The sequence below is a fragment of the Candoia aspera genome, chromosome 7 (genome assembly GCF_035149785.1).
Source record: "Candoia aspera isolate rCanAsp1 chromosome 7, rCanAsp1.hap2, whole genome shotgun sequence".
In the NCBI taxonomy this organism is placed as follows: Eukaryota; Metazoa; Chordata; class Lepidosauria; order Squamata; family Boidae; genus Candoia; species Candoia aspera.
The window spans coordinates 51,071,604-51,083,730 of record NC_086159.1 but is presented as its reverse complement, the minus strand read 5'-3'; the positions used below and the strand labels follow the sequence as shown (position 1 = coordinate 51,083,730).

The 12,127-nt window shown below is 37.4% G+C and overlaps 1 protein-coding gene and 1 long non-coding RNA gene across 2 annotated transcripts in view; one reads left to right on the top strand and one right to left on the bottom strand.

The window, feature by feature from the left end:
• TMEM117 (transmembrane protein 117) overlaps nt 1-12,127 on the top strand; it is a 237,953-nt gene that overhangs the window by 154,995 nt on the left and 70,831 nt on the right. The gene's annotated exons all lie outside the window — the stretch shown is intronic.
• On the bottom strand, nt 5,068-9,450 carry LOC134501228 (uncharacterized). Its single transcript, XR_010068323.1, has 2 exons — nt 9,372-9,450; nt 5,068-5,510 (listed from the first exon to the last, which is right to left on the bottom strand). It is a non-coding gene; the product is annotated as an uncharacterized LOC134501228 (long non-coding RNA).

Here is a 12,127-nt window from a genome sequence, read left to right as displayed (position 1 = left end):
TCTAAATCTGAATTCAACTCTATGAGTCTATAATTTTATAATTAGGAATTAACCCTAGAAGCAGGAATCCTGACTGAGGCTATTTTCTTCTGAAGGGGTGGTGGATGTCATGTGAAACACCATATATGGGGGCATGGTATAATGCAACAACTGTATCTCTCTGTTTTGAGAGCTTAAGGGAAGGTAGACTGTATATACCATTCTGATAGCTTCTGAATATTCCTTCCTAGAACCAGTTAGCACCAGTAGGTAAAGCTGTTGTACTGTATATAGTAATCTAAAGTGTGAAGGTCCATGAATTCAATCCTGGTAGAGGGTTTGAACTCCATAGAATAACATCTGATTACCCATGCCTGAAGAGTCCCAGTAAGGATTAAACTGGTCATATGGTGCCTCCTGATGGTTAATGCTTCTGGAGCAAAATGCTGGTTTTCTGATTCAGTATATTTATCACCTTGAGCCAGAAACCAGCTGTACCATTTCCTGGGCTAACAGCCGGTAGCCAATATTTCCAGCCTTTGGAAAAAACAATCAAAATGTTATCAGTTGTATTATATCCTTTCCTACTAAAAGAGAATTGGACACAGGTTTTCTGACTAATGGACAATTGCAGCCTTTTTCCAGTTGCTCTGAGAGCATAACTTTGATAACTTCCACCAAGAAAGGGCACAGTACCTTTCATCTGATTTCTTTTAGCTGGGATGGAAAGTGATATAAGCACCATAACTCTTGAATATCTGCATGGTATTGATTGCATTAAAGAAGAGGGGGAAAACATCACTCTCTGGTGCTGGATCTATATATTTTGTGCTGACATATCATGTTTGTTTGCAGTACACTATAAACCATGGATTATATAGCACAGCTGCTGAGCAAAAAATAAAGCAAAGCACCATATGACTTAGCATGTTGACCAAACCGTATTAAGCGATAATGTGCTTGCTTTTTTGGGTTAGTATGTAGCTTGAATATAGCAGTTGCAGTTTGTTAATCATAGTCTACAATGCAGCATGTTGTGCAATCAGCTACAACTAAACCAAAACTCAGAACTTTATCCAGATTTGTATGAAACTGATCTTTATACAATTTTCAAAATTAAAAAAACTTAATTTTTCAATATAGCTGAAGGATCAGTTCTCATTGACTTCTCTCTCTGAGAATTTTTGGAACGTACAAGTACTTAGATTAGCTCTGTCTCTGGAGATGGTAGGACATCCAAGTGACTTCACATGGCCAGTTTCTTCAACTTGTAGGAATCTAAAGTCACCAGTCTTGTTCAGAATTCCACTAAAAAGTTAAATGCTATTCCATTTTTTCAGCAGTTATAATATGTCTGTTCTTCAGTTATAGCAGCAAAGATGTGAACTGAGGTTAACTGTGGAAATAGATCATGAACGGTTCATGTGCGAGTTCCAAGTTAAGTTAAAGTGGAAGAAGAAAACCAACCAGTTTGTATGATAAGATTTTGATCATGTACCTACCATTTTCAAAGAGAACATCAGGAATTGCTTTGAAGTCCTGAACCTCAGTGATAGGGAACAAGAAGAACTGTGGTATAAAATTAAAGAAGTTGTTAATGTAATTAATGTCAAAAGAGAATGCCAAAGGCTAAGGAAAGAAATTGAACTGGATGTAAAAACAAACAGTGGAAATTGTCAAAAAGAGAAGAGGTGCCAAAGCCAAGAAAGACAAATATCTCAGGAAGAAAAAAATCAGAAAGCTGTTAGAAGAGGCAAGAAGCAATATTATAATGACATCTGTAAAGACATTGAAGATGGAAATAGACATGGAAAAAACAGGAAAAGTCTTTCAAGTAATCTCCAAACTCAGAAGGAGGTTCCAATCTCAAATTGGTATAAAAAAGGATGCCAATGTCCTGATACAATCTGATTCAAAGAAGATCAAGCAAAGATAGACGGATTATACTGAAATTTTGTACAGTAGAGATGTCAACATCCAAAATATCTTAGACGATATTCCCTACTTACAAGAAGCTCTAGTATTAAAAGCTGAAATAAGATAAGCACTCCAGTCATTGCCAAGTCAGAAAGCTACATAAATTAAAGGAATACCTACAGGAATGTGTAAAGCAACAGGGAGAGCCATTTTGGTCTATTGGTTAAGACTTCAGGCCAGAAACCAGGGAACTGTGAGTTCTAGTCCCACCTTAGGCATGAAAGCTGGCTGGGTGACTTGGGGCCAGTCATTCTCAGCCCAGCTCACCTCACAGGGTTGTTGTTGTGGGGATAATAGGAGGAGGAAGGAGCATTAGGCATGTTCCCCACCTTGAGTTATTTATAAAAATAATAAAGGTGGGATTAAAAAATCTAAAAACACCCAGAACAATCTATAAAGGTTTTAACCAAACTCTGTCAGCATACCTGGAAAATGGCACAGTGGCCAAAAGATTGGAAGAGGTCAGTCTATATATCCCTACCAAAGGAAGGAGATTTCACAGTGTGTGAAAACTATTATACAATATGCTTAATTTCATATGGTAGCAAAATAATGCTTAGGGTTATCTGACACAGATTAGAACCATACATGGAAAGGAAGATGCCAGATATTCAATATGGCTTTAGAAAAGGCCAAGGAACAAGACACCTTATTGCTGATACATGCAGCATAATTGAGAAAGCCAGAGAATACCAAAAAGAGGTCAATATATACTTCACTGAATTATTAGAAGGGCTTCAGTTGTGTTGATTATGTGGAGCTGTGGAATGTGCTTAGAAAAATCAGAATCCCAGAACATCTCATTGTCCTAATGAGAAACCTATATGCAGGTCAGAAAGCTACAATCTGGATGGAATATGGTGAAACAGACTGGCTCATCATGACAAGTATCCTTTCCCCTTATTTATTCAACCTCTGTGCTGACATATTTAAGCAAGGCTGTATGGGAAGAACATGAATGTCATTTTAAAATTGGAGGAAGAAACACCAGTAGTCTGCACTATGCTGATGATGATTCCCCAGTAGCTGAAAATGCAAATCATCTTCAAGGTCTAGTAATGAAAGTCAAGAAGCATAGTGAAAAAATGGAACTAAGATTAAATGTAAAGAAGACCAAGCTAATGTCAGCCAAACTGATGTCAACCAGCATTAGAATAGACAGTGAAGATATAGAAGTAGTAAATACCTTCTGTATTTTAGGATCAACTATCAGCAGTAAAGAACAAGCAGTGAAGAAATATACCACAGATTAGCACTTGGTTGGATAGCAGTGAAGGACTTGGAAAAGATACTCAGATGCTATGATGTGTCTATACCTACAAAGATCAGAATCAGGCAGGCAATAGTTTTCCCTGTGACAACCTATGGAAGTGAAACTTGGACTTTGAATAAGCAGGATAGAAATAGCATTGATGCTATTGGTGTTGGAGAAGACTTCTGAGAATAAATTGGATGGCTAAGAAACGAACAAATGGATCATTAAACAAATCTACCCAGATGTCTCAGTCAAGGTACAAATGACTAGGCTCAAATCATTATACTTTGAACACATTATGTGAAGACCTAGCTGTCTTGAGAAGTCTATAATTCTGGAAAAGGTGGAAGGAAAGAAAAGAAGAGGATGACAAGCAGCAAGGTGGATGCACTCAGTTACAGTGGCAATGTGAACGTTGTTGGAAGACATGAAGGATCAGGTTAGGGACAGATCATCCCAGAGAAAAATTTATCACTTGGATGAGAAATAAAATTTGCAAAATTCCCCTATAAAGTAGAAGTAAAATTAAAAATGGTTTCAATAGATTAGAGAAATTTGATGAAAATAACACAATAAGATTTAACAGCAATAAATTCAAAGTTACACACTTATTAAACAGAAATCAAATACACAGAAATAGGACGGGATATAACTGGCTTGATAATAGAACTTACGAAAAAGTTCTTGATATAGTAGTTGATTACAAGCTGAATGTGGATTGGTATGATGTGGCTGAAAAAAAGGCAAATAGAATGTTATATTGCATCACCAGAAGTACAATTTCTAAATTATGGAAGTAATTTTTTCTTTGTATTCTGTATTACTGAGGACTCATCTTCAATACTGTGTACAATTCTGGGCATCATACTTGAAGGATTCAGAAAAACTGTAACAGGTTCAGAGAAGAGCAGCAAAGATGACCATAGGACTAAAAACTAAATTTGTAAACAAGATTGAAAGTATTTTCACACTGAGTAGAAAAGACTGGAGAAAGGGTGTGGATATAAGTGCACTCTTCAAACATCTGGAAGAATGTGCTACAAAAGAAGGTCAGGACCTATTCTATATCATTCCATTATGTAGGATAGAGAATACTGGATTTAAGTCACAGGAAAGCTGATTCCAATTGAATTATAGGAAAAGATTCCTGACAGTAAGAACAGTTTGACAGTGGTACTAATTACCAAGCAAAATGATGGACATCCCTTCAAGCAGAAACTGGCAGCCAACTTTAATTTGAACCCGTGCACAGAAGAGAAGCTGGGACTCAGTCATCTAAGCAGGCCTTATCAGACAGTTTTATCAATATGATCTTAGTTTGTTGTCAGAGACAATATGAGTACATACTCCTACCCAGCTCCCATTTTGTAAATGCTTTGCCCTGATCTACAGAGTTTGGGAGTCTGAAATACAATGTTATTCTTCACTTTCCCACAATACCAGCTTTGCAAAACTTCTATTAATGTGTGCATACAAGATCTTTTTGAAATCATAACAAAAAACCACATTCACTGTGATCAACGTTTGCTTTAGCAAGTTTACCTGTGCTCTGTATTCCTCTATCATGTAACAAAGGGTATCTTGGAAAGTTCTTGCTTATTTCTTTCTTTAAAAAAATACAAAAATCAATATAGGATTTTTCCCTCCAGTGGGAGAACCTTCTGATGCCCAAGCAATATCCAAGTGTTCAATTTTCTTTGTAACTGAGATGAAATAATGAGGACAGTATGCTCATTCCTTCTCCCCCCTCCCCATATTATTGTATGTTGTTGCACCACAGTTGAGAAAATAGGAAAATTTACAATAGATCAGATAGATTAAACAGTCAGTAAATTGCAGTATGTTAATAGAATGAACTGTTTAAGTTTCATCTTTTATAATTCACAATCTTTTGTTTGTCCCTTTTGTTTTTCACTCCAAAGATAGTCAAAGTAAAGGAAAAAGGACTTGCTGAAAGACTGCATTAAAATGGAGCTGGCAGATGTAAAATGCATTGGTTGCTCTGACAGCATTCACATACACTGAGACTTGTGAGTATGGCTGAGAATATTGCAAATGCTTCCCAGCCCACTCAACCCCCCACCACACCTCCATGCATCTGTCCTCCAGATGCTGATTAAACTTTCTCCTTGAAATAGTTCTAATTGGTTGACCTCCAAAGCTCAGCTCTCTCCTCACCCCAGCTTTTCGGAAACTGATTTCTTTCTGTCCTTGCATATTCATTCTTTCTGTTGTCTGGTAGTATTGTTTTCCCCATCAGCAGATTTAGTTCAGCAACTAGTTTTAATTCAGAATTCCCCTGAAATACACAGAATGTCAAATGTCTTTGATTACCCTTAATTAAACAAAATAAAGGCTTTTCATAATAGATTAATGGGTTACTTAGGAAGCTTTTTCATTTGCAAGAGTTTTAATAAGATTTGGTCCCTGATTTCAGACATCTCTGTTTACAAAGAAGCTGCCACCTCAAATTTAAAATGACCTTTAGGCACAGTGGTTAGGAAAGGAAACTGGGAAGACCCATGGTGTGTGTGAAATATTAATTTTCATTCCCTATTAAAAGAGGATTACGACTGATGAAATTAAAACCCACCATCACCTATCAATGTAAATTGATGCTAGCTTGACCCCACATACATGCATGCATGCATACATACATACATAGAGTGGAACACTGCACAGAGGAACATTGGATGACATTGCTTCGATATGGCATCCAGATACCAGGTCATAGGTCAATGAAGGTGATTTGGTGAAGGAACAAATCAAAGAAGGATTCCTTTCAGCTTCTGCATGTTGAGGATGTGGGCAGAGTGTGGGAAGAAATGCAGGCTACTGCTTGACTACTTGACCTTTGCTTTTCCTGGCTGATTAAATCCATATTTAAGAGAGGTGATTAATGGCTCCATGAGCACAGGACATCTTCTTGCACATCTTAAAGAAACTGTTAAAGATTTAAAAGGCCCTCCCTTAACATGGTAGACTTCTTTTGTCACTGGTCAGTCAGAAATATCCGTTCCTCATTTAGGTGATTGAGAAAGTGTGTCCCCATAGCACTTGATGCACTTGGATTAAATTGATTTTCTGGACCCAATTCAATTGGGATTTCATTTAGGATATTATACTGAGATTGCTTTGGTTTCCTTTATGGATGACTTATACCAGAAACTAGATGGGACAATGCAGATCTGCTAGTTCTCTTGCACCTCTCAGTGGCTTTTGATACCATTAACCACAATATTTTTTACCTAATGAGTTCAGACCTTGGGGACACTGTTTCGCAGTGATTCCAGGCTTTCTTGTTGGTCCTATCCAGAAGGTGATGCTAGGGGACTACTGTTCAATACCTAGATCATTGATTCTAGGGTGACTTCAGGGTACTGTATTTAACATCTGCATGAAACAACTGCAGGAGGTCATTTGGAGCATTGGAATTTGGTGCCATCAGTGTTCTGATAACACCCAGTTCTCCTGCTTCATAACTTCTAAGGAAATAATCAGTACCCTCATTTCATAATGGGCTTGAATAGAGAAGACAAACTGAAATTAGATCCAGGCTAGTAGAAGTGACAGGGTAATGAAAAAGCTGACTTTGGAACTGAGGTGAAGCTTACTGTATGTGGGTTTGTGAACCTCCAAAAGAAGGTTCACAGTTTAGGAGTGCTCTCTGATTCCCAACTGTCACTGGATTTCCTATTGGTGAGTGTAGCAAAGAACATGATTGCTGAGTTACAGGTGGCATACCAATTGCTGGTCAAACTTAGTGACAGTTATCCATAGCTTGGTTACAACCCAAACTAAGTATTTCTTCATTAGTCATTACTAACAAAAGTGGCTCAACACTACTGTGCTGTCAGGTTTTTTTTTAAAATTGTGCTTTGGAGCTCAGTATAAATAAATCACTTGTTCCAAATTTGTCCTTAACAATTTATACAAAATCTCATCAGAAACCAGTACCTGCTGTATGACTTTGAGTCACAGTCAAAGTCAGCAGAGAAGGCACTTGCTGTGTTTTTATTTAGTTAACATGCTAAAGGTTCCAAGGAAAGTTTCCAGCATTTCTAGGACTAGAAAAGCTCTGTCTGAAAGACTTGTGATTCTTCAGAATATAAGAGGCTGGGCTAGCACTTTGGGATTCATGTAAATGAGAAGCAGTGTAGATATATTTTAAAAAAGAAATAGATGAATCAATGGTCTGACTAAGTAGGAAGCACTTCCTATATGTATGTGATAAGATATATGCATGCAAACAGCTTATTGTACTGTTTTAATTTTAAATATTTTTTGAAGAATGGAACTCTGATTTTAGCATATTATTAGAATGGCTAGCTACACCATATCTCATAGCAAGTTAATACATGTTGTTTAGTAGTATTATTTCTTTCAAAGTTTGAGAAGACTACCCTTTTGGTCTTGCTTTAAAGGGATTTCTGTTCCAAGGAAGCCATGTGATTGCTGGCAAACATAAATGATTTGCAGATGATAGTTTGCTTCAGCAAGGAAGATGGTTCTACTTCAACCATTTCTCCTTTGTGGCCAGAAACTGATAGGCCACTTTATATATGCAAGACATTTTATAAAACATATGTATGCAATACAAAGACAACCTTATAGTCAAAGGTATCATAGCAGGAAAGCATATTGAATGACAGAATATTTTAAGTATTTGCTTGATTGCTATCAGGAAGGATCACAGCTGGATGAGCAAGTTGAAAGTGTCTGGTTTCAGAAAAAGAAATCTAAATATAGCAGGAATATGTGCAATGTTGATGATCATCTGTAGTAACACCTGCCATAATTAAAGCTAGATTATTGCAGTGGGCCAGGGCATGCTTGGAGAGCCTGCAGAAACTGCAGTTGGCCCAGAATGCAGCAGTAAAAATGCTGCTGGCACCTGTTAGGGCTGCCCTGTGTATCAATTTGTTTCAAAGGCACTTCAGAGTGCCAAAGATTATATATGAAGACCTAAAGGTTTTACATCCAAAATGTCTTAGGGGCCATCTCTTTCAATTCCAATCGCCCAGAGGCAGAGTTGGTCGAGAGATTGTTCTGTATGGCCATTTCCCTTGTATTTATTCCAGATCTATAGTTTTTGTTCTTTTTCTATTAGTTCTATCTTCTATCTTTACTGTACTCTCTGTTTTTGTATTTTTAACTATGCTTTGAGATATAATATAATAAAATTCTTATTAAAAAAATGGCCATTTCCCTAAGAGACAGTTATCCTGTCATCCAACCATGGTTATGGCAATATAAATAGTCTGTCATTACATCACCTCAGAAATGGCTGGGTGACTCTATAAGTCACTAGTGGGGAAACAGCTCTGTCAAAAACACAAGGATCAAAACATGTGCTGTAAATACCATAGAAAAAACAAATAGCCGCATTACAAATGTGTCTGTTTTTATTATGGCTCTCTGCCTTAACTGTAGAATAAGACTTCCAATTCTGTTTGTTACATTTTAAGAGTTTTCCTTTATAAAGATTGACTACTTGAGATAGGTTGGGAGTATAAATAGAATAGATAGATAGATTAAGTGCCATCAAACAACAACACAGAGACCTCAGTAAAGCAGCTGTTTTGTTCTTTCTACCCTTCTGTAAGTCACAGCTGCAGGAGATGCACCTTGTTCATGGAGACAAAAGGGGAAAAAAACACTTTTCAGTAGCTCCACCTATATTGTAAGCTTTTTAGTACATTTAGTACATTATCTCTATATATCTGTTTTTCCTTTGTTACACTATTGGGAGTATTGTGGTATTTTATTGTTGATTGTTAGCCTCACTGATATTGTATAAACACCAAAAGGACTGAATATGGTTTTATACTTAATGAAGAGATCTCCATGTAAGAACTACAGAAGAGTGAGGAAAGATTGTATTGATTGTGGAGTTTGCTTAATTGTTTATCCAAAGGGACATTGAGGGGACATACATAGAAACCATGGGAAGGACAAATTCAGGCACAGAATAATTTAGGATGCAGAAATCATTCAAATGATGAAAAGTTTGGGCAGGCCTTGATGAATTAAGAGACATTTGGGAGTTTTGTAATAAACCCTGTGAGAAAGAGAATATTGTTATAGGAAGGAAGCAGCTGCTTCCAGCATGTAAAGAGTGTGAAGCGCCTGGCAAAATTAAATTAAATAATTTGAATACCTCCTTCCTGTTGTTGATCAGCAGTGCTACCAGAGTTGCATGTTGGGACCAGGATATCCATCCCTGTGTGTCTGTCTGTCTGTCTGTCTGTTTCATCCTTGAGGTAGAAAGGCTTGTGTAATGCAGCATTTCAGCTTTAAGAGCTACTTCTCGAAAAACTTTTTTTGAGTGAACGAAATCTACATTCATGCACTTTAGAAATACTTCTATTCTCAGCTGCCATAAGACATGCCAGATATTACAGCATATTTTGGCTGGATTTCGAAAACATACATTTTGTTTTAAGCTATACGCAACTTCAATTAGAGCTCAGGTCAATAAGTGGTAAGACATTTACAGAATCAATCATTTGGGGTTAAGGAATGTGCAGACTGCAGACTTACTAATGGAATGGAAATAATGCCTGAAGCTTGTCCAAAACAGGAAAAGTCTCAATGGAGCAATTAAATATGTATGAATAATGTTTGCCATGAAGTTCAAACATATCACCTGCGGCTTATATTTTAGGTTTTAGGTTATTCACTGCTTTTCTCTGTGCAACAGCTAGATGGTCAAAAAACACTGTGTAGAACTGTGTCTGCTGCATGATATATATAAATTCTAACTAGTATATTCATCAGCAGTTATTTTAATCACTAGCTCAGCAACAGATTTAAAAGATGCATAGTTTAGCGTGCAGTTACAGTGTTCATTAATGCATGTCATGACAGAGCTTAATTTAGCCTGAAATCTATACATTTACTTAGTCATCTATATACAATATATGCTGAATTTGTATGCCACTAAGTCTTTATTGACTTCCAGAATCTTAACAACAAGGAACATGCAATATATTAAATGTCTATAGTAAAAAATGAAGAAACAACACAAAAATAATGTAAATAATAGTAAGCACTAAGTTATTAATAACACCATAACTACCAATACTAATATACAACTGCTACCAAAAATGGCCATCAATCTCTGAAGGACCTTCTCAAAAGTTCATTTTTCACCACTTTCCAGGGATTTGTTGAAGTCGGAGCTAATCTGGCTTTCAAGTGGAGGTTCTTCTATAAAATTTGAGGAATCACACAAAAACATAACTTTTTGAGCTCAACTACCCACCCAACCCTACCCCATCCTGAACCTTATGGAAATGAAGGCCCTCAACTGCTTCTTCAAAGAGGATCATCTCATACAGATTGACATAGGATGTAAAAGGCAGTCCTTTGAATTCAGTCAGAAAATCTATTGATATCCAAGGCAGGGCTTTCAGAATAAGGTGTGATAGGATAATGCCAACAAGTACCTAGTTGGAAAGCAGATCACTGCATTATGGACCAGTTGCAGTTTGTGGGTGATCTTTAAAGGCAGCTCCATGTAGAGCATATTACAGAAATCCAAATGGATGATAGTAAGTGCATGAGTCAGCTTATTGATGGTATTGCATCCCAAACTGCTGGATAATCTTTCCCAATGGCTTAGATATTAAACAGTAAGGGGAGATCATCTCACTGTCTGGAAGTACCCACTGAGGTATGTGTAGAACCACTGAAAGAGAGTATATCTCAAGCTCCTTCTTCACTCCCCCCCACCCCAGATGTTAAGGAGGATACCATGGTTGATGATGTCAAAAAGTGCTAGAAGTCTGGCTTCTAGTGGGAATGGTGGACTGAATGGCTGTGCCCGGTGGTTCAACTGGCAGAGCTGACAACATGGTAACTTTTTTCAGGCTCAGGCAGGTTTTCCTGAAGCTCAGAAACATTCTCTGGATCAAGGAGAATACCTGGAATCATCCCATCTGTCCTCTGGATGGCTGCTTGCAGCCAGAAGATCGCAAACTGTTTCATGTTCAACTGGTAAGAGCCAGCTGGGAGGCAGGGACTTCATCACTTTCCAAGCCTCACTGTAGCCTTAAAGGGACACTAAGATCAGCTACCCCATTTCTAAATCACCAATTTGTTTTTTTTTTTTAAGTATATGTACCCCAAGAGAGGCTTTTTACAGCAAGGAGAAGTTGGTTCTCTTGGTGCTTATCGTTAATGTTGGGATTTTTTAAAAAATTCCTTTTTAAGTTTTGGATTTCATTTTCCTTCCAAAGGAAATTCCAAAGATTGAGAGTAAACAATTGTCTTCCTGTTACTATTTTTGTATTAAATTTGAAGATATTAGCATTTCCCGACACGCTGGATCAGCTGATTTGAACCTTCAGCTTTCTGTTTTCACTTTCCCTTGAGAACTGACTGCTATCTCACTCTCACTTTATGTAAACACACTTCTGAACTCTTCCATATCTTCAACTTTCACTGGGTAAGCTCCTAGGGGGGACCATAACCTACTGTGTGAGACATGAAGGACTTCAAACAGATTCTTTCTGACTTTCATCAGGATTTTAAACAGATTTCTTCTGACTTCTATCCAGCTTATATACAAGATATCCAGGACATCGTGGAAAATATGAGATCTAAAATGTGCCATCAGGTTGGGGATGTGGTGGATGAAATTGAGGAATAAGAGTGTTAGAAAGGTTTTTTTTTAAAGACTGAGATTGGGATTTTTATCAAGATGCTGGATGAAGATTGGATAATGGAGCTGGAGAAATCTAAGGGAGAGAGTGATCTGCAAGCCATAAGTAAAATCGATCTCCTGGTGGAATGCCATGAAAAGAACCTGGAATCTTTGAGGGGGACAGTTGGGCTGTTTGATTCTTTCAAGAGGAAAGCTCTGTGTACATTGTGGGACTAAGTAACTGCTCTGGTTTATATCGAAGTGGG